Source organism: Lissotriton helveticus, chromosome 10, assembly GCF_964261635.1.
Source record: "Lissotriton helveticus chromosome 10, aLisHel1.1, whole genome shotgun sequence".
NCBI lineage: Eukaryota > Metazoa > Chordata > Amphibia > Caudata > Salamandridae > Lissotriton > Lissotriton helveticus.
Genome location: NC_136071.1, coordinates 922,283,569 through 922,305,744, shown reverse-complemented (window position 1 = coordinate 922,305,744; position 22,176 = coordinate 922,283,569). Strand labels below are relative to the sequence as shown.

At 44.1% G+C, this 22,176-nt stretch overlaps 1 protein-coding gene across 1 annotated transcript in view; it reads right to left on the bottom strand.

Moving 5' to 3' along the window:
• Positions 1-22,176, bottom strand: part of CUBN (cubilin) — a 1,583,269-nt gene that overhangs the window by 971,620 nt on the left and 589,473 nt on the right. The gene's annotated exons all lie outside the window — the stretch shown is intronic.

The following is a 22,176-nucleotide window of genomic DNA, read 5'->3' as shown; positions in this document are numbered from 1 at the left end:
GCTTTACCCTATTTAATGCATTCTATGTGCTTTCATAATCATAAAAAAATCTCAATACTGAAGACCAGAACACAATTGAATCTATTTAGGAATTTAAAGACCAGTTATTAAGATATGAATGTAGATTACCTTAGCTTTCTTCCCTACATTGTTGCTTCACCAGCAATGAACGAAGCTTCTGGTACTTGTTTACATTTTTCTGAGATCATTAGCTATGTTGTATGAAATGTGAGTAGAATCTCCTTTCAAATGTAGTTTGTTGGGACCACTCAGAGCAGGTCTCGGTATGACTATTTGCCTTACCGTTGACAGGAAGATTACAAGTGCCTGCTAGCTTCTTTACTACATGCATTCATACTCTTCTATGCAGTATGATTCAGTATCTTACACCAACACTTGCCCTAGTGTTACCAAGATAAATTATGTTCTTTTGAACAGAGATGTAATGTTACGTAGAGAGATGATAGTATGTTACTACAACTGAATCCATCATAGTCACATCCTTTTTCTTTGCATCAGCCATTGCAAATGTAGAGTTTATTTATGCTCATTCCGGAGATTTCTCAATCACTAACCTTAGTCACCATGTAAAAAATTGACTTCTAGTCACTGAATGGAAAAACTCAATACCGATTTTACTACAGACTCTCAAAATCCTCTCCAAAATCACCGATAGTAGTTGATTTAAGTGTTTGCATCCCACATTTGTATCCACCCGATGAATCTAAAATGGACCCACTTTCAGTTCAGAATGCTTAAGTTCCCTAGGTAGTTCAAACTTGCCCAGAAGCACAGTAAGCATTTTGAAAAATATATGCACTTCTATTGATTATGTTCGCACATCACACTTTCCCTGTTGCATGTGGTTTTAAGGAAAATACTTTTAGGTTTCTCCTAATCAGAACCTTTAACTAAAAACTATAACTTTCTAAAGAAAAGGGATGTGAAAATAGAGGTTTAGTTGCCAGTTAGTGTAGTCCACATAATCCACAGTTCCAGGTTTTGATATATTGCATTAGTTTAACCATAAACTGAATGCTAAGGTGCAGTGGTGGCTCCTCCGTAAAGGCGGAGGAGCGTTGCCTCACTGCTTTTTGCAGGGTAAAAAAAGGAAAAATAAAATGATAATAACCTCAGGTTATTATCATTTTAGTTTTCCCCGTTGAGGCATCTTTGTGGGACGGGGCTGCTCTCACAGCAGGGGGAGGAGTGGTTTGCACTCCCTATGTGACCATGAGTGCTTGGCCGGCCGTCTCGGGCCGCCCAAATCTGTCATGCGCACATGCCATGAATTCATGATGGCTGCATTACAGCCTGCGTGGAGAACATGCCCATCCCTCCAGGTTCTGACTGACCGCTGTGCCGGAATGGCTGCAAGGAGCCCTGGTGCTTCCTGCTTCTTGTCTCCCTCCCCCAAGAAGCCAGGCAGAGGACATGGAAGTGGCAGAGGCCAGCCAGGTGACCGGCCGAGACGTATGTGTTTTTTTTTACCTACTCCCGCCTCCTCCCCTTCCCTCCAATCCGCCCGCCGCCGCTGCTAAGGTGGTACAATCCACAATCTTTCTAAGTCACATAGACATCTTCATCTTTGGCTTTGGAAAAGATCCACAGTGTCACCAATATATGTGCAATGTACCACCTTCCTGTACACATCTTAAGTGGTGGCATTAAACACTTATAGTAGCATTGTAACCATCGATGGCCATAAGAGTTACTAAAGGCCCAGAAATGATTTATAGGCCAGAATGCAGACAAAAAAAAAAGTATAACAAGGGCAAGGGCATTTAACAGTCAACACTTTTTGAGGTAGAAAACTATACAGCTATTATAACATTCAAACGACTGGGAGTAGAAGTTTTAAATTGAAAAAAAGGGAGAAACAGAAACATAAGCATTGAAATCTTGTAGAAAAGGGGATTTATCTGCCATTACTGGCCGTGAGTCACTCTGCTGTCTTCATTGGAGTGCTTATTATCCCGATGTTCAATTTAACACTTAAATCCTGATTCTTTTATCGCACAAAAAAAATGGTGCTTGCTAATTACAGGCCCTCTTTTTAGTGTCATAATGTCTGCTTTTTTAGGTTTCGCCTGGCGATCCACTGCGCAGCAGCGTTCGCGCAGGCGAAACCTTTTGAGAACAGTCTGGGGCTTTGTCCCGCCTCTCTGTTCCATTGGCTAGCTCCATAAATGGAGGCTAGCCATTGGAACAGAGATGCGTCACTCATTCCCCAAGCAGATTTGTGTGCGTTCCGGCGATTTTTACTCATCCCGCCAATTTTCGTGCATCATGCGGCGGTGGGCGTTTTTTTTTTTTTCGTATCGGCATGTTTGTTTCATTTCCAACGTGTGCTTTGCAGGGGTGGGCTGCGCGATTTCACTTTCCTTGAGTTGCTAGCAGGTAAGCGGCATATTTTACTACTTTTTGATCCCGTTCCCGACCCCCTCCCGCTGTCCGTGAGCCCGTTCCCGCCCCCCCTCCCACTGTCCGTGTATATATTAGAAAACAATAAAGGTATCATTTCGCTGACCCGCCGCTGGGCCCGCACTTCTGGGGCCGCCCTGAGACCCTAACTCGCTTGTAAGTCCGTGCCATACTGCCAGCACCGTGCGTCGCCGCTCAATCCTCGAGCCAAAGTACGCACTGCCCCAAAGCCAGACCGCACCGCACAGCGTTGTCCCTTCTGCTGCCCAGAGCCACTGTGTCCCATCCGCCACCGGAGATCTGCCATCTCGCAGGACCAAGTGCGACTCGGACGCTTGGAGCGTACCAGCCGCCCTGCACTTCTCCCCCGAAGCACCCGCTCTACTAGTGCGACTCGACCGGCATCGCATACTGCCCCAGTACGCCTCGAGTCCCTGCACAAACTCTGAAGGTACGCCACGTACGCCGCATACGCTAGATACGTGAGGAATTGCACTGTGCCCCGGTACGCCGCGAACGTACGCCTGAAGCGTACGCCGGCGCCCTGTCCCTGCACGTACTCTGAAAGTACGTCTCGTACGCCAGGAGCGCACCCAGCTGCGCCCGCCTTTGCTCAACCTTCCGAGACGTACCGCCTGCTTCCCTCTGCAGTACGCCTCGCACCAGGCTGCAGCGTCCCCTGTGAAGTTACGGCGCGCCCGCCGCCTGAGTGCCCGCCAGCCTGCCCTTTCCCCCAGTACGGTGCGTACCTGAGCCGCATTGCGAGCCGCCCTGTGCTTTTGAATCCGCACAGGCCGCTCAGTGCCGCCTTTCTGCATTCGGAGCCCCTGAGCGCCACGAAGGATCGCCTGCACCCCGGACCCTCCGCTGTGCCCCCTCGAGGTCCCGCCTAGACGCCCCGCACCGCGGCGTCCCTCTAACCGCCGGATCTCCCAGGAAGGCCCCACCTAGGGATATCTTCTTTCCTGCCCTAAAGAAACAGGGTACATTGTGCACAACGCCCCTGGGGGCCCGCAGTGGACCGGAAGGTCGTTTTGATTTCTAATAAGCCTCTTGCCTGTTTATGGTAGGGAACCCCCGTGAGGCAGAACCGCACAAAAACACTATTTACAAGAACATCCCAAGTAAAGAAGGTATTGTGGACATTGTTTTCTTTACTGATTTAAATACACTTTGCTGAGAGAAACACCTGAACTGAAGTGTTGAATATCCCAGAAAGTATCCATTCCAAGTAGGTGAAAAGTATTGTGTGCATCCTGAATTTGCCAACATTTCAGAAGAGCAAAGTGGGTGCGTGTGGCTCTGGGTGGGTGCGTGTGGCTCTGGGTGGGTGTGTGTGGCTCTGGGTGTGTGTGTGTGGCTCTGGGTGTGTGTGTGTGTGTGTGTGTTGCTCTGGGTGTGTGTGTGGCTCTGGGTGTGTGTGTGTGTGTGGCTCTGGGTGTGTGTGGCTCTGGGTGTGTGTGTGTGTGTGTGGCTCTGGGGGTGTGTGTGTGTGTGTGGCTCTGGGTGTGTGTGTGTGGCTCTGGGTGTGTGTGTGTGTGGTAGTAATTGCTGTCTGCTGAGCTCGTCCGTAGGGTACAATAGCTCTCACATTTGCGAGAGATTAAGCTAATGGCAATGTAAATGACAATGTCATTTATTTATCTGTTTTCAAAACCAACACATAAATACAAAATTTGTCATTTACAATGCCAATAGCTCTAACTTTTTCAAAGGTGAAACCATTGCATTGTAAATGCTTGTTTTTATTTTCAGTACTATGAGTCATGTACTCGCAATGAGTGAAGAAATATAGCGAAGTTTAGTAATGTCTTGTTAAAATAAACATGAATGCCTCACACCAAAACTCATAAACTACAAATGTCCCCTAACTTCTCTATTCACTTTACACTCAAACCCCTCACCTCAAACAAGTCAGTCTTGTACCAGAAGTCCCGTCTCTCAAGAGTGAAACCATTCTTCCCAGGTGATGACTTCAGAACTGCTGTGTAGGCCCTGGTCCTATACCACCTTGATGAGACATTGTCCTACTTGCTCATTGCCAATACTCATCTGAAGCCCTTGAAAAGCATTCAACATGCAGCCGCATAAATCATCAAATATTTCTGAAAATCTACCAGAATCACTCGAGTACACAGGGGCCTCAAATTGCTATCTCTACTCACCTATACCACCATTAAAACCTTCAGTGTCGTCTGCCAATCAGTTAGCGGTGACACCCGACTAGCATATAAGCTCAACAAGGTCAAACCATCTAGAGGAATAAGCAAAATCCACTGCAGCAGCATTCCCAGACTTGAAATCGAAAAAAGCACAATACAGAAACCCACAAACCCGGACTGCTGCTTTTACGCAAAGGATCTAGAATACTGCTCTGGTTAAAAACCCACTTGATGCCCACCATCTTTCACTGCAGAGAGTAAACAGTATCTCATTTTCACATATCCAGGAGTTTGCACAGGCAGGGGAAGAGGAAACACAGGAGAAGGTGAGCGCCCAAACCTGGCGTAGTCCAAGTGCACCGACTCCTTATCTCTGCTTTGCCATCCAATCAGCAGCCTGGCTACCCTTTTTACTGCTGCCATGTCTTTGCCACCCAATCAGCAGCTTGGCTACCCCTTTTAGGTCTCGCTGAGTCAGACCGCATACGCTGCACGGAGAGACATTTAGTAGCTGTTTTGAGAAGTGCTACTTTGCCAGCGACCAGCTTGCTAGAACGCGCACAAGAGCGCGACGTGCACAGCTGGCACGGCTTCTTTGATCGAGCGCACGTGTACTTCACAAAGCAGCTACTAACGCGGGCCCTCCCATTTCATAGCCATAGTACTAGGTGATGAGGTAATCTGTTTTTTTTTTTACAAGCAAATGATTGGTTTACAGTCTTAATTTATAAACTCATTTACTTTTTGCATAGCATGCTGTGAAGAAATGAGTTCTTAAATACGACTTCGATTTCTGCATGCAGTAGTGTCAGCAGCCTACATGTCAATGGCCTGGGGCTAGACACCATGGTGCCGTCTTCCTGGAAACCTCCAGGCAGCATGTTGCATCATCTCACAGAAGGCATGTTATGAATTAGGTCGCATCTTGGGAGTCCTCCTTAAAGAGGGCTAAGGTCAGGGCAGGGCTCTGAGGTTCGGCAGCGCAGTGACACAGTTTGATTAAATAATGGCGGCGGTGTTATAAATCACTTCAGGTTCACGGTGAACAAGACGAAAAACAGATGCAGCATCACAAACTTTGCACTTTAGGACTGGGCAGAACGGGGAGAGCATACAGGATTTAGATAACAAATCACAGAAATTAAGCCCACATCGGTTCAGAGCTAGGCTAGTCACAACGCTGAAAAAATAAATTTACATCGTAAATCTCGAGCTTCTTCTTCAGCAAGTTAATACATTGCATGTCTCGAAGACACCTTGCTCTTCGGTGGCTACAGGGCTTGCCCGTGTGATTTTCAGCCTCTAGTTGCAGTCAGTGCCTCCTCCTGGCAACTTATTACACTTTATTGACCCTGTTCTACTAGTTCCTTCAATGATGGTTTATCAATCGCTAAGTACTCTGTGCCCCAGAAGCTTACTGTTGTTTTTACCTAGCTGGTGGCAATTCTGGTCTATTTTCTGTGAAAGTGTTTTTTTCTCTGCTTCTTTTTTTCAGTGTTATATTTCACAGGCAAAATTGCATACAAAGCTGGGAAAGTGGATCGCCTTTCAAGACCACACCCACCCCTTTTTCATTTTCCGATGAAATAAAAATCCACGAGACATACAGAATTCTTTCTTAGTTATTGAATAGACACATTTTTGAGAGAGGATTAAGAGGCAGATGACAAAACATATTTGACTTGTGCTATTTCATTTCCTTTGTGCACATGCCAATCTTCCTGATTCAGGTGGGAGAGTACTGATTTCAAGGCTAATCTTCCGCTTACCGATTCCTGTATGCAACAAGCATTGGCAGAGCCAATAGGTCTCGCCTTTGGGACCTTGTAAGTGTTTAGTTATCCAGCACAATATCCTTGGTGCAACAACATCAACTGTTGCCTGGCTAAACCCTTATAAGGTCCCAAAGGAGAGACCTTTTGGCTATACCAATGCTTGTCACTGCTGCCATGTCTTCAATCTCTTTGACATAATTATTGGTATACACTAAACAAATCCAAATACATACAAATATAAAATGGATTCAGTGACCATACCTGATCTATTCAAATCTATCAAATCATACATGCCAATCAGGCTGGGGAATGTTTACAACAAGGTACAATACAATTAGTATAGTGCACTGTTTCTTATCCAAGCTAGGCCTACCTTCACAGAAACCCTTGTCAGTTATCACCTATTGAAGTTTTCCGAAGCTTATGTAAATGTGTAAATGTATTTCGATTTATATAGCGCACTAATCACCCAGGGGTCTCAAGGCGCTTGCTTAGGGAACCCGTCCTGGTATTCCCCTGTGAGATACCCCGGCAGGGTATTCACAAGGTGAAAGCCAGGCATCCCGCCGCGAGGGGCCGTAGTGGAGATTAAGCAAGCTATTGCCCAGAGTCGCAGAGTGTGACCCCGTGAGTCGAGTAGGCACCGGAGCGATAATTGTCGAGTCCGTGGAATTTTTGAGCCCGAGACCCGCCGAGGCGGGGAATCGAACCCTGGTCCACGGCTGATCTCAGCTTCCGGGTCTGCCGCCTCTACCCACTGAGCCACGCTTCTCCACGCTTAGGGAAAGTAGTTGGTAGTCATGATCCTATTCCCACATCACTATAAAATTAACATAACTGATATCTTGTATGTTAAGAAGTGATTGGACATGGGGTTTGGGTGTCTGTCACCATTCTCCTTATGACAGTGCTCAACCTAAAATCATGAGGCAGTGACGCACTTAGGATGGCAGGCAGAGCAACCTCACCCTACTGGAAGTTTTACTAGACAGCAACACAGTTATTCCATTGCGCGCGCTGAAAATGCCAAATGCGGACGCACTTATATATTGATTGAATTGGCCGCGCGGTCTGCTTTAACTTTAGCGGCCATACTGATTTCACTTGCATAGTGGCTGCAACCCTTTCTTCAGATGCTGTTGCGTATTCAGATTACAGCGAGCCGCATCTAAGGAAAGGGGTGTCCACATGACATGGTGCGCTTTTATCCCCCCAAAAATATGTTTTTTGGGGGGTAAAAGCTCCCCATGACGTGCTTTCACTTTAATGGTGGGCAGGCCCCTTTCTTTAGACGTGGCTCGTTGTAACCTGAATATGATGAATGGCGTCTAAAGAAAGGGGTGCGGCCACTATGAAAGTGGTCTCGCATTTGCAAGAGTTTGAGCTATGGCATTAGAAATGACAATGCCTTTTATGTATGTGTAGGTTTTGAAAACACATAAATAAAAAGCATTGTCATTTACAATGCCAATAGCTTAAACTCTCGCAAATGTGAGACGGGTTGCATTGAAAATCGCACCCTCTCTAAATGTCATGTGTGTCCCTCCATCAGCTGTCTGTCCAGTACTGGTGAAGAGCTCCTCTGGGAATCCTACAACTAGAGGGAGGATCTTCATGCTCCTGTGAGCAGGCCTGAGCCACTGCTTCATAGTGCATGCGGAGCTTCTTCTCGTAAGTGAAATAACATGATGATTCGTTTGGCGAGCAACCCACAAGCCACACTCTTGAATAAATGCATTGTACAGTGTGTCTTAACCTTATGTGATCCCAATCTAACTCTCCGAAGTAAAAACAATGACAGCCATGTAGAATGTGCCAGAAATTCTGGAACGCTGATGTTGTACTTTATGGGCCCGGGTCAACGCCCAAGTCGGACATGTACTAGTGTTGGTGTACTCTTAGCTTTGGATTAAATGTCTGACTTGTTAGTGGGTCAAAAAGTATTCCAGGAGTATACCTAGGATATTATGACAGTGTAGGGTCTGAGAGCTTGTCTGAAATTATTTTATGTGGATTCCAATTGATGACTATGCAAGGTATTCTGCATGCATAAGTGTAAACAGTTTATCCACGTGAACAATTCTTAAATTCATTCAATTGCACTTTGAGACATTTAGCTCTGTGTCAAAACTACTTTCCACCAAAAAAACACGTACCCATATATATCCACTCACTTTGGGGATGTTCCCTTCCCATTCCCAGTGATAGAAATGGATATGCCCACCCTAAATCTCTGACCATTTTGCAGATAGAATTGACTCTGGTAATGTTTGTGAATACCTTTAAAACAAGTACATTTGATGGTGGGTCCAAAGTTTTATGCCCATTATTTACTGTAGGAAGATGATTTACTCAAATAAACAAGCACTGACAAAGCCAACAGGTCTAGCCTTTGCGATCTGCAAGCTTTCCAATTGTTTTTTACTGTGCTATGGCATACCTATAGCTGTGCTGCATGACTAAAGAAAAATTAATAGCTATAAATCTGCTGCCTACATAATTTGGAAGGTGTGCATATCCATGCATGTGCACGCCTACAAAATGACAAAGGCCCCTCTTTTTCTTTTTGTTTACCATTTCAAGTTAGACTGATAAATGAAAGCAGACAGAAAAACAGTTATAGTATTTTTTACTGTGACAGAGGAGGGAAGCAACACGAGTGGAAGCAACACAGAGGCTGCCGATCGTGGGCAGTGAAAACCAACCAGGTGAGAGAGAGAGCAACGTGCACCTGGAGAGGAGATGCGCATGGGTGAGAAAATAACACCCTGGGAGAAGCACCTGAGAGTGAGCACATGACAGAGGAAGGCGAGACAGAGCACCATGGAGTGCGGAGGAGAATAAAAAAGTACATTGAGGGGCAGTTTGAAAATGCATGCACTCTTGTGGAGTGCTTAAGACAGGGAAAAAGTAGTTCCCTAAAAGTAAGCAATGGAATGACACAAGTACATTTGAAATGCTTCTGTGGAGGAGTGGAAACAAAATGGACAAGCCAAGCCATCAAATAAGAAGCATGAAAATTAGAGTGACAAGAAAACCAACCAATGGTAAGAAGTGGGCTGGCTGCAAGACCCACTATGCTCTTGGTAAAACCGCAATATGACAATCAGATAGCTGTATGAGTAAAACTTTTTAAAAGTGCAAACCCACTTTTTATGAACCACATGACTTTACACTAGGAAAAAATGTATGAGTGCTCTCACTCTTCTGTATTTTCTTTAGCCTGAACGCGTGCTGAAACGTATAAACTTACAAAACTGCACACTTTGTTAGCATGGATTGCATACTGCTAGCCAACAATATCTGCCAACAGAATTTAATTTGTACAAAAATACCCCAGACTGATTTCAGCGATCTCTAGTGGCTTAAACCTACACAAGGAGGAAGCGGAACGTGCTTGTTTAATGTTTAAATATTGGTCTCTATGGAAACCAGCCCCTTCCTTTGATCTCGGTTATTTCCCTCAGTCACATTCGAATGAGAATGCCTTGTCAGCTGTAACTCATTTGGAGGTTGGCAGCTTCAACTTTAATCAGGCAGGGGTGTGGACAAAGCATGTGAATGGAAGCATCCTCTTGCTCGTGGCTCTCTGCAGCTCTCTCTTGTAAGGCACGCGAGAGACACTCGACTGCAAACAGCATGCAGCCTCCGTGGGAAGATGCATTCCTATCAGTGCTTCACTTCCTGCAAAGAGATAGTCTTAGAATGAAAAAGCCTTCCGGTATGTGTGATCTGCACATCTTTGATGCTATCCCACCTCCTGCATTGTGTTCTCTCCAGCATAGTTAAATAAAATGCAATTGACTTTCTTTCTAGCAAATATACCAAAAAACATGAAGTGGCCAAGCAGATAGGGCACAAGACTTCACTACTAGGAAGGTGATTGATTCCCATATGAAGCATTATGAGCCTAGTACTGAATCTTAACTGAATCTCTCTTGGTGAACTGGAGTCCTTATAGGACCAGGAGTGTTTCAGAAAAAGGCTCACAGGGCTGTAGCCCCAGTAGGAAACCAGGCCTGGGGCGGCTCCTTCGCTAACGCAGAGGAGAGTCCCCCCACTGTTCTAACAGCAGAGCAAAGTTAAAATAAAATGATAATAACAGAACGTTCTTCTCATTCTATTTTTAGTCTGCCTTTAATCTCAATGTTAGGATTGGGTGGAGCTGGGTTGGGTGGAGCTGGGCTGGGCTCGTGTGACGCCACCAGGGGGAGGAGTGGTGGCTGCATCATAGCTGCGCATGACAGTTTGGCCGGCCAAACCATCATGCACACTTTGCATGTTCTCCACCAGGCTGCATCACAGCCTCGGTGGAGAACATGCACAGCCTCCCAGTCCCTCTCTGAGCGGCGAACCACGGCACTCAGACCAATGCCATTGCTGCTGTAAGGTAGCTTTGTGATTGGCTAAGGGAGTCTGGGAGCCTGGGTGCTTCTGGGAGGCAGGACACAGCGTGGATGGAAGAGAGGTACCGGCTGGTGACCCACAGGTAAGTAATAATTAGTTTTTTTCTACACCCCCACCACAGTCTACTACCAGATGCCACTGAAACTGGCCACTGCATTTTGCTCCATTTGCATGCCTTGAATAATACAGACTGAAAGCCACAAGTAGACGTTGTTGCAGTGATCCAACACAGACCTTAGTATGGCAAAATCAAGCATATAGGAGGTACCAAAAATAGTGAATCTAAAACCACCTAAAAAGTAGTAAGGAGAAGCCAATGTTGCAACTTGCCGATCTAGAGATAGAAAAAAGTAAATTTTGAAGATCTTGTTTCTAATAGAATGCTCCAGCATGGACGGGGGAAGTGTAGTTTCCTTGGAACAGCACCAGAACATCAATATCCAGAGGAATGGAGTCCACCCAGCATCTTACCCTCTACATCACTGAAGATAAGTTTCAGGTTATTGGGCCTCACCAAGGTAGCAATAGCTGGCATACAAATTTGCAGTGACCCCTGTATCCAAATGCTTTCCAAAAGCATAGAGTGCCTGCTTGTCATTTAGTTATGTACACCATTTTTAATTAAATGGGTGTTGTATAAAGGACAGCGGTTAAAGGTAAGTGTTAAATATGATTTTAAGGGGGTGAACTGATAACTCCACAAGTGAAAGGCGAAAAGAGCAATTAAAAGAGAACAGTGGGACAGCTTTTACATGGTAACAAAGAAAACAGATGATCCAGTCTAGTGCTGTTTTCAAGGTGCTCCTCAGGTACAGCCTAGAAATGTAGACTGAATGGTCGACGCAGTACAGTGCAGACCTACCACCAACTGATGATAATACTTTTAGAATCTGATTTTCAGGGTACAACAGCTGTGACATTATAGTTGTTCAAAGCGGTTTCTCTTTTTGTGTGCAAATACGTTTAGCACAAACAATACCGCTTTTTTGCACACACTTATGGTAGAGCAGCATTTGGTGCTCAATTAACTTAGGATCACTTTTGATCGCATGATAGGTGGTGCAACATGTGTGCTTTGGAGTAAAACAGCCTATGGTGTCATAAAACTGGGCTGGACTTTGTATTCCGTGACTCAGTACGCTACGTGTAGGCAGGGAAAAATATTTCCCAAACCAATGGAAACACAACACCATAAGTCATAGCCTCAGGATGGATCTTTAGCATTCTGAAGCTGATTCATCATTAGGGTTCACTTGTCGCATATAAAAGTCAATTTCTGAGTGTAGACTGTAGCTAAGTGAGTGGTTGTAGTTGTAGGTACACACAAAAGTGAATATGTTGCTCAATGGCAGCTAGTTTACCATGAAGTCCTTTCAATTTGCAATGACAAATTCTAAATGAGTGGACCATCATGAAACTGTTCCTCACCACAAACTTGTGGGAAAGAGAGGGGAACATTTTAATAAATATTCTAACAGCCTTCTTTATGTCATACAGCAGCAAGGACACCCTTTTAAAATGACTGAGCCTGTGCAACTGCAGAACTTTGTGATCAAACAGTATGTGGATAACGATATAAAGACGCGTCTACTAGATGTCCTGGAACATGCATTGAAACTATATGCTGAACTGAAGCAGGAGGGATTTGTATTGAAAGAGAAAAGGCTGTTTGATATAATCTCTAAAGCTAAACTTCCGTGCTTTAATTGCCATAGTAAGAGTTTCATCCAACCAGCCACTGCACATACGGTTACAAAAACACTACTTTTGCAAGCACATAGAGAGATGGATGTGGCAAAAGAAAGGGGTACATTTATCAAGGATAATTTGCTGCATGATCTTGTTCCAACAAATGCATTTATTGGATGGAGAAGCTGCAACCAAACCAGTGAAGCAAAAGCTTGTACAAGAGCTAACAAAAAACTTTAACCTGATACATTTCAATTTAAAAAGGTGTCCTCGTTGAAAACTGCTGTTGTTGTGAACTATATGTAACAATTACAAATGGTCAAGATTTTATTCATGCAAAACTTCGGAGAGGTCTTTTAGACTGTTCTAGAGATATCAAAATCATCAGTGTGCACCTTGCAAGGCATGCACATTGTCTTTGTCAGTTATTTTGAAGTATCTCTCAAAGAATGTGATAGAATCAGACAAATGTCTACAAGTGGGACAATCAACCTTGCCTGCATCAAAAATTCGACACCTATACCTATGCAACTTGATAAATACTGGTCATCAACATCAAGCAAGATGAACTTGGAGATGTTAACTCGCCAAAACATTGCTGATGCTTCAGTGAACATAGAATTTCCAATTATTGCAAGTAGAATGGTTGTCAATGAGGAGTCGGTGCCTGCAGATACATTTCCAAAAGGTTCAAGACATAATGTTCAAGAACTTAACCGCAAATTGGAGGAAGCTGACCTTCATGTTGTGCCATATGTTAAGTGGGCTGTTCTAAATGGCTCCAATCGAGTCATTGTACTGTCAAATGACACAGATGTTATTATTGTGCTACTTAGATTTGTTGTAATGTTCATAAGTCAAGGATTGTCAGAGTTATGGGTATGTTATGGAACAGTCGAGAAAAGACACTTAATCACACCTCATATTCTGCACAAGAAACTTGACCCAGGTATGCCCAATGTTCTTATCGAAACACACAAGATGATGGACAGAATGTTGCACAATGGCAAAACATTCACCCCAGTCACAGATCTGAGTTTAAACCATCGTTACTTTGCTCACCAAGCCACCCCAGTTCAGACATGGCCATATGCAAATCAGTCTTGGCCCTGTGCCTCATGGGAACAGTCCAGACCGAACTGCCAAGCCATGTCTTCCCTGGACCGGAATCAAGCATCCTAGGACCGGTTTCTGGCTATCAGCTGTCTTCAGCCAGGATAGCTTGACTCCAGTGGCTTAGGGAGCACGGGACCCTCGTCTGGGCATACCCTTCCCACATAGGCTGAACAGAAAAACACACAAGATGATGGACAGAATGTTGCACAATGGCAAAACATTCACCCCAGTCACAGATCTGAGTTTAATCCATCGTTATTTTGCTCACTAAGCCACCCCAGTTCAGACATTACCATATGCAAATTAGTCTTGACCATGTGCCTCATGGGAACAGTGCAGCCCGAACTGCCAAGCCATGTCTTCCCTGGACCGGAACCAAGCATCCTAGGACCGGTTTCTGGTTATCAGTCGCCTTCAGCCAGGATAGCTTGACTCCAGTGGCTTAAGGAGCACGGGACCCACGTCTGGGCATACCCTTCCCACATAGGGTGAACAGCAAAACATACAAGATGATGGACAGTATGTTGCACAATGGCAAAACATTCACCCCCAGGAATACCCAGACGTGGGTCCTGTTTCAATTTTCTTATCAAGGCATATATTCTCAAGGGTGATGACAAATGGAACAAAGCTTGGAGCTTTAACTGCTGAACCTGTGAAGTTTCTAAAAGCATTTGCCGAGACAGAAGAAGAAGGTGACTTTAAAGACATAGAAAAATACCTTGTGCATAAGTATAAAACGAGTTCTGACTGTCCCATATTTGATGATCTTCGGCATAGTGCGTTCACGAGATCAGTCCCGCTAAGTGAACTTCCACCAACATCATATTTTTTGCTTGAACGCATTAAAAGAGTGTTCTACTTGATCAAAAGTTGTGTAAATGTTTTGGCTCATGCATATGTAGAGAAAGTTCTGTGTGAATTTGGTTGAAAAGCTATTGATGTGGTACTAAAATCCACAAAATTTGTAACGCATTTTCCCACAGAACTTACACGTACATGTACTTGCAAAACCTGTGCTAAATAAAAAAAGATACCCCTGTTGATATGCTCTTCTCAAGTGTTCAACATTCTGCAAATGTACAGTGAGTGATTGCCAAAACCAAAAAATAATGTGAATATTGAAAATGTTTCTAAAACAGGAGTGATAATCATTTTTTGTTTTTATATTAAATAAACATTGTTTGGTGTATACATAAAAGGATTAAAAAAATATATTTATTTGTTTCATTTCTATATATTTCTCTCCTTCCTCTATTATAGCTGTTGTTAGATTTCGGGGTCTCTAGTTGGCACCGGTTAGTACTTGTGACAAATCGGGACCCTTTCCTCTAGTTAGGATAAGGGGATTGCACTCCTAAAATAACCCCTGCTCACCCCCTTGGTAGCTTGGCACGAGCAGACAGGCTTATCTCAGAGGCAGTGTGTTAAGCATTTGTAACCACATACAATAATCCACTGACAACTCTACAAATAGACACCACATAGGTTTTATATAAAAAATGAGTATACTTTATATAGCGCCGCGGAAATGCCGCCGCTCGAGGTGGGGGTTCCTCAGGGGTCTGTCCTGAGCCCCACCCTTTTCAATATCTATATGGCCCCTCTGGCGGCGGTAGCGGAGTCCTTCGGTGCCCGGATCATATCCTATGCTGATGACACCCAGCTCCTTTTTACATCTAAAAAGGGAGAGGCTTTTGATGGTGATATGATCGGGGAGTGCCTGAGTGCGGTCTTCGACTGGTTTCGGCGGCACGGACTGAAATGCAACTCCGACAAGTCGGAGTTGCTTTTCTACGGCTGTCCGCCGGACCCTAACTGGAAGACCTGGTGGCCCCAGGACATGTCTCCACCTGCTGAGGCCTCTGTGAAAGTTAAAAACCTTGGGGTGCAATGTGATGACAGCCTCTCTTTCAGACCTCAAATCATCGGTCTATCGGGGAAATGCTTCGGCATTTTGAAAATGCTTCGGAAGTTTCTCCCCTTGCTTGCTTTGATTGGCTCTCGATTAGATTATGCGAACGCCCTGTATATCGGGCTGCCTAAATATCTGCTGGCCCGACTGCAGATTGTGCAGAATTCGGCTGCAAGAGCCATTTTTGGTCTCCCATGCAGGGCGAAAGCCTCTGAACTCCTCATGAGATTGCATTGGCTGCCCATTGCCAAAAGAATTACCTTTAAGGTACTGACCTTGGCATTTAAGGCTCTCCATTCTATTGGCCCTAAGTATATGGAGAAGCGCCTGGCCTTTTATGTCCCTAGGAGTTCGCTTCGGTCGGCTTTGTTGGCCAAAGCTGTCGTCCCTCCGATTAAATTGGCCCGGATTGGAGGGCGTGCCTTTCGATACCTGGTCCCGCGTTGCTGGAACGAGCTTCCTGTCTCCTTAAGAAAGTCTAACAATCTTCTTGCTTTCAGAAAGGAGCTGAAGACCTGGCTCTTTTCGGTATAATATCTCTGTCGGGACCTCCGGGGTGTTGCGTTGTGTTTCTTAGCTGTATGTCTCTTTGCCAAAGCACCGCGACGCCCCCCGGGGCAGCCGTGCGCTATAGAAGAGACTTTTTAACATAACATAACATAGAGTTACCACAAGACCATAAACGACAAAAATACACAATACTGTTACTTTAAGATGGTAGATTTTAGCTTAGTTCAGTTAAGTTCTTAGATGCGACACTTTGCGTCAATGTACCTTAGGTTGAGTTGCGCTTCCACGACAAGCAATGTTGCAGCGAGGGAAATGCGGCAAAGTTCAGGTGCAAGGAAACAAAGATGTGAAGATCTTCCAGATGCGGCACGCTTCTCAGAGATGCGAGAAGTTCTCGGTTCAATGCATGGACTGCAGCGGCGACACCCTGACGATGTGACGGCAGCAGCTCCAGCGGCGACACTCTTCTCCCACGATGCGTGAAGCTTCCGCTTGATGCGACAAGTACAGTGGCGACATCCATGATGCGACGGCAGCAGCTCCAATGGTGGCGAGCTTCTCAGGGATGGAAGGTGCTCTTTTTCGATGCGATGCAGTGAAATAGTTCCAGCGGCCACACCCTCCTTCGGAGTTGCGACGGCAGGCCCAGTGACACTCTTCTTATCGTTGAGTCACGCTTCCAGCTCGTTGTGACATGCATTCCTCAGAAGGCCCAAAACAGCAGGAGGCACTTCCAAAAGAACTCTGGGGAGCTGGGGGGTGAAGTCTGTTGTCTCTGAGACTTCAGCAGGAGGCAAGCTCTTTTCCAAGCCCTTGGAGATCCTTCACAAGTTGAAAGCAAAGACACAAAGTTAATTTCTCCTTCCTTTGGCAGTAAGGCAACCACTGCAGGCCAATCCCCCAAGCAGCACTTCAGCTTGGGAATAGTCTCTCCTCAGTTTCTTCAGGTTCCTCTCTTCAGTCAAGGTTTCTTCTTGTAGTCCAAAAGTGATCTAATTTCATGGGATCAGTGTCCCAATATTTATACCCCAAAATCCTTTGTCTCTGAGGGGAGAGGGGCCTTTGCCCGATCCAAACCAGTTCTGAAGCACTGTTTACCAGACTTCTCCTTTCCTTTCACAGTGCAGGGCAGGCACATCAGACGCCCCACAGGAGGTGGAGCCAACCTTTGTTAAAGGCAAGTACAATCCTGGAGCACTTTATTTACAGGACTCCTTCTCTTCTTTCAATGTGCAGGGCAGAGACATCAGCCACTCCCCAGGAGGTGGAGCCAGCATTGTGGAAGGCAGGCACAGCCCTATTCAAGGATCAGGTGCAACTCCTCCCTCCCATCTAGATGCAGATCTCTCTATTCACCACTGGGTGACTCAGCCTATCTCCTGGAATCCTCCAGCCCTGTCACTCACAAAACCAGACAAAGGAATACACAACCTAGCAGAGGCAGGTTTGAATGCTTAGACAAGCAAATAACTGCTTTCTAAAAGTGGTATTTGCAAACACCGAATGTTAAATCCAACTTCACTGAAAGATGTATTTTATCATTCTGAGTTCAGGCATACTAAACTCGAATTTCTATCATGTTCTCTTAGACAGATAGGATTATAAAATGTAATAACTCTAACAGCCCATTCTGGCCTATGGAGAACAGGTAGCCTTGCAATAGTGAAAAACGAAAATTGCTGTAATTCACTAATAGGACATGGCACACACATCAGGGCTTGTCCTACCTTATACTTACAATGCACCCTGCCCTTGGGCCTACCATAGGGGTGACTGATATAAAGAAATGGGAAGGTTTAGGGACTGGCAAGTGGGTGCACTTGCCCAGTCAGCATGACAGTACCAGACTGCACGCAGGCTCTGCAATGGCAGACCTTAGACACATTTTACAAGGCTGCTTCTGTGGGTGGCACAACCAGTGCTGCAGGCCCACCAGCAGCATTTGGATTTAGACGCCCTGGGCACACTCAGTGCACTAGACTAGGGTCTGAGAAGTAAACCAAATAGCCAAACATGGAACTACTGATTAATACATCAATATACAATAGGGAGCACATGCACTGTGGTACTGGACAGCAGTGGCACAGTGCCCAAGGCATCTAACACCAGCAAACACACATGAGGCAAAAATGGAAGGGAGACCCACGCCAATGGTGCCAGATCTAACAGCTGCCATTTTGGAAAATTGTGGAAGTGTTTGCTCTGAGGAATTATTTTCCGTCCCTATAAGACTACTTAACCCCCAAATCCAATTTCATGACACCAACATGAAGTATATAGGTCTCACGGTTTCTGAAATATTATAGCATCACTGCAACTTAACTGTCATTTGTACAAATGTTGTCTAGAGAAACTCAGCCAAGATCAGCAATGTCTACCCAATCTAAAATAGGTTCTCGAATGATCCAAAAACACAAATTAAAAATGAAAATCTCTAGATAACAATTTTTTGACAGAGGTATATCAGGTGGCTGAGATTATTACTTTTTATCTTATTTCAACATGTAACTATAATGTCCCTTTAACTTTAGATTTTTTCAGTGAAAATATACATACATACCAGACTATCTGCAGCATGGGGTTGAATGCAGGCCTGGCCCTGCACTCAACTACCAAGGGTGGCCGGGCATGGCCTTTGGTTGTGTGTGGCAGGGATATGGCAGCAGGGCTCAGTACCCACACGGACAACCAACCCCCTGCTGAGCATGGTCAAAGGTTATTTATGGCTGGATGTTGGCTGTCTGGAAGGTTTTTGTGGCATGAGATTGACCAACTGTTCAGATATCACTATATTTTAAAGCTGAATTTCTCAAAAACAGCTGACCAGATTTACACCAAATCACTAAAACACACTTCCCCAGTAAAGGTCAAGCTTTCAGCCACATTATTTTGGGAATTTTTGTGAAAATTCATCAAATGACTATAAAGTTATTAAAAAAAGAAAAAACACTCTCTCTATCTAAACTCTGCCCAAACTATAGCTACACAGTAAGTTGTTTTTCTCCATCTCTGATATTTCATCATAGCACACTAAATGTATCTTAGTTTCAGTGAAGAGGTAGCAGAAGATACTTGTAGTTCTAGGAGTGACACAACAGGGCATTGTGAAGAAGCAAAACTGCAACTAAAAATCATTAAATGTTTTTGTCATAATACACCCACACCAAAATATTAAAATATTGCATCCAACATCCGTATTTGATTCTAGAGGCATCTGCCATCTTTATGAACATCTTTCACCCAGGCAGAAGTGTCCAGCAAGGCAATTTTCATTAAACATAAATGTATTTAAAACATCCTTTCTGAAAATTCCTTCAGATATGGGCAAACCCATGAACCAGAGTCTCATGATTTGGCTGCAGTGTCGGTCATGTGGTTCTTCACACTTTCAATATTGATGTGTCCCTCCAGGCTGAAAAAAGTCACATTGCTCTGAGCTGGCAGGGTGTGGCGACTGCATAAAATGTGCAAGACAACGTTAAAAATAAGATGTTAGTGACTCATGCTCTGCTTTGCAAGCTGTACAGCCATCTTTCAGCAATTTGACTAAATCAGATGGAATGACTATGTGTTAGTGGTTTGTTTCAGTTATGGCAATCATTTTACAACTGATGATATCAGGTTTACTTCTCACTTGAGTTAGTTTCACTACTGCTTATTAAATCCTGAAGTAGACTCCTTCAGAAAGCATACAAAAGGAACATCAGATTCACATTTTGATATATCTGCGGAGCTTGTCTGAAACAGCTTCTTGCCTCCACATGGACATTGATTAATCCTAGTGCCAAGGGTAACTCAAGAGACATCCATGTCATTTTGACAAACAGTGACATCATAGACTTTAGCCCTTGCATGTCTGGCATGGCCATTTATCATATCAAGCATTTTCCTGTGGGGAAGAGGGAGGTAGCTGGAGGTACAGAAGAAAGGTTTTGAGGCTCACTCTCTCCAGCTCCCCTGGGTTTATTTCAGCAGGCACAATGGGTTGCATAACAAAGTGAGAAAAAATATGGTGTGGTTTGAACCTATATGGTTCCCAGTCCAGCATATGCCTTCTATTTGGAGCTGAGACACTAGGGGAACGGTAGGAAATGAAAACTGGACAAAGCAAGCAGGGTTGAAAGTGGTTCCAGCTGCTTTTACTCTGTTTCCTTTCTATCTGCTAAATTGGGGACCTCAGATCGCAAACCCTGAGAACTAAGTGGTGTTCTTAATTTTGGCATTATGTGAGTCACAGATGTGACACATCATTCTCAGCCATGTAAGCATGACACAAAAGTAACGCTTTCCGGCTCATTCTCTACAAAGGTCCTTATAACCAGTGGCCTGAAATGATTCAGTATTTATCTTGCCTGGTACAATCTAACATTAAGGCTTATAACATTTATCAGGTGTGATAAATAGCACCTATTCTGAGTTTTTCCCAATAGTGGGCATTAGACCTGTCACCCCTAGGGTGGTCTTCCCTCAAACATTGTGTCTCCCTCCTCCAATTTTGCTGATCTTGGTTTTTCTGGCCTTAGGACTTTCCATACTTTACCAGTGCTAACAAATGCTAAAGTGCATGTGCTCACTTCTTAAAATATGGTCAAATTGGCGTATAACCATTTGGCATATTGGCAGTTGGAGGTTAGTACTTTTTAGTGCTATTTTCACTCAAATCTTGAAATCTGCATATCTCCAGTTCGAATGACTGGATTTTTGTCTTTTTGATCTTGTTTAACTGATTGCAATCTACTCTATATGTCTAACCTGGGTTGGGATTCTTTTTGTTTTGTATTTTCACTTTGTTACTGTTTGAAAGTTGAATAAATACTTCACACATTGCATCTAAATAAAGTCTGACTGCTCTATGTCAAGCTACCAGATGGCTGAGCCTAGGTTAATTTGGGGTTTGCTTGGATTTCACCCTGACAAGGATTGTGGTGTCCATGGGTTTCACCCCCCCCAACCTGTCAGGTACTGACCTGATGCAATGAAGTCTATCCAACTCGTAATACTGACCCCTGTAACCCAGTCTCAATCAGGGACATAGAGTGTACTGATTGAAACTTGTACCTCTTTCTAAGAAGGCAGAGTCCACCGCAAAGTTGGGATTCTAGGAGGATGTGAGACAGAAATCTGACTTCTAATGTTAATCACATTTTTTGCAGAATTAATTCATGGTACGGCAATGAACACACATATTAAACAGGTTTATAGTTATAAATAGTTTAAATAATATCATATCTGCAATGTACTTATGTGCCACACATAGATCACATGTGGTGGACCGGAATATAAACTATCCAGAGATGGTGTAGATTTGGAGACTGAGGTAAGTGACATCACCCACCACACTAAAGTATTTCCTCCATAAAAAAAACTGTACTCCATAGGAAGCCTGCGTAATTTTTATATATGAGATTTCCTGAAGAGTGAATATTTTTTCCTCAGGATCTCAAATTCAAATGCCAGTTGAGTAAGCAAAGCACTATCGCACAAAAATCCAAGCAATGAAAATAACACAGATCAAATTGTAAAATATGCTATATTTAGACTAAAAGATTAGTGCAAAATACCTCTATGTTGAGCTTTCTAGGTGAGGTGTTGATCAGCACCTTGTGAGTAAATTGCATGGTCCAAGAGTCTTTGTTGCAAACCATCAATTGACCTATGGGGTCCCTGAGTTTACCCATTGTTGGTGGTCCATAGGGAATGCCTTCCTGGAACTGACTTTATGAGTGTCGGAGACAAGCACAGTGCTGTAACAAAAGCTTTAGGCTGTAGGACTGCCAGACAATCACCCTGTTCCCATTGTGTTGCACTGCATTAATGGTGCCCCTGAAAACACAATATCAGGAGTAGTTTCAGCAGTACTCTTAGCATCCATGGAAAAACTGTTCAATATTTGGAAGCAGCATGTCCTGCAGTCAAAAACAGTATGGCACACTGAACATTCATTTTGGTGTTACTAACTTACATATTAGGGGTTCAGGGTCTCATATGTTTTTTTTTCCCATCACATAAATTAAAATCAATGCAGCTATTAAGAAAATGATCTTTACAGATCACACCTGTCCCCCTACTTCAGAACATATCAAGAAAAGATGAGGCAAATGCTTTTTTTGCAACAAAATTTTCAAAAGATTTTAGTTTTTAGAGATAGCTCTGAAAGGCTGCTTTCAGTGTGACACTC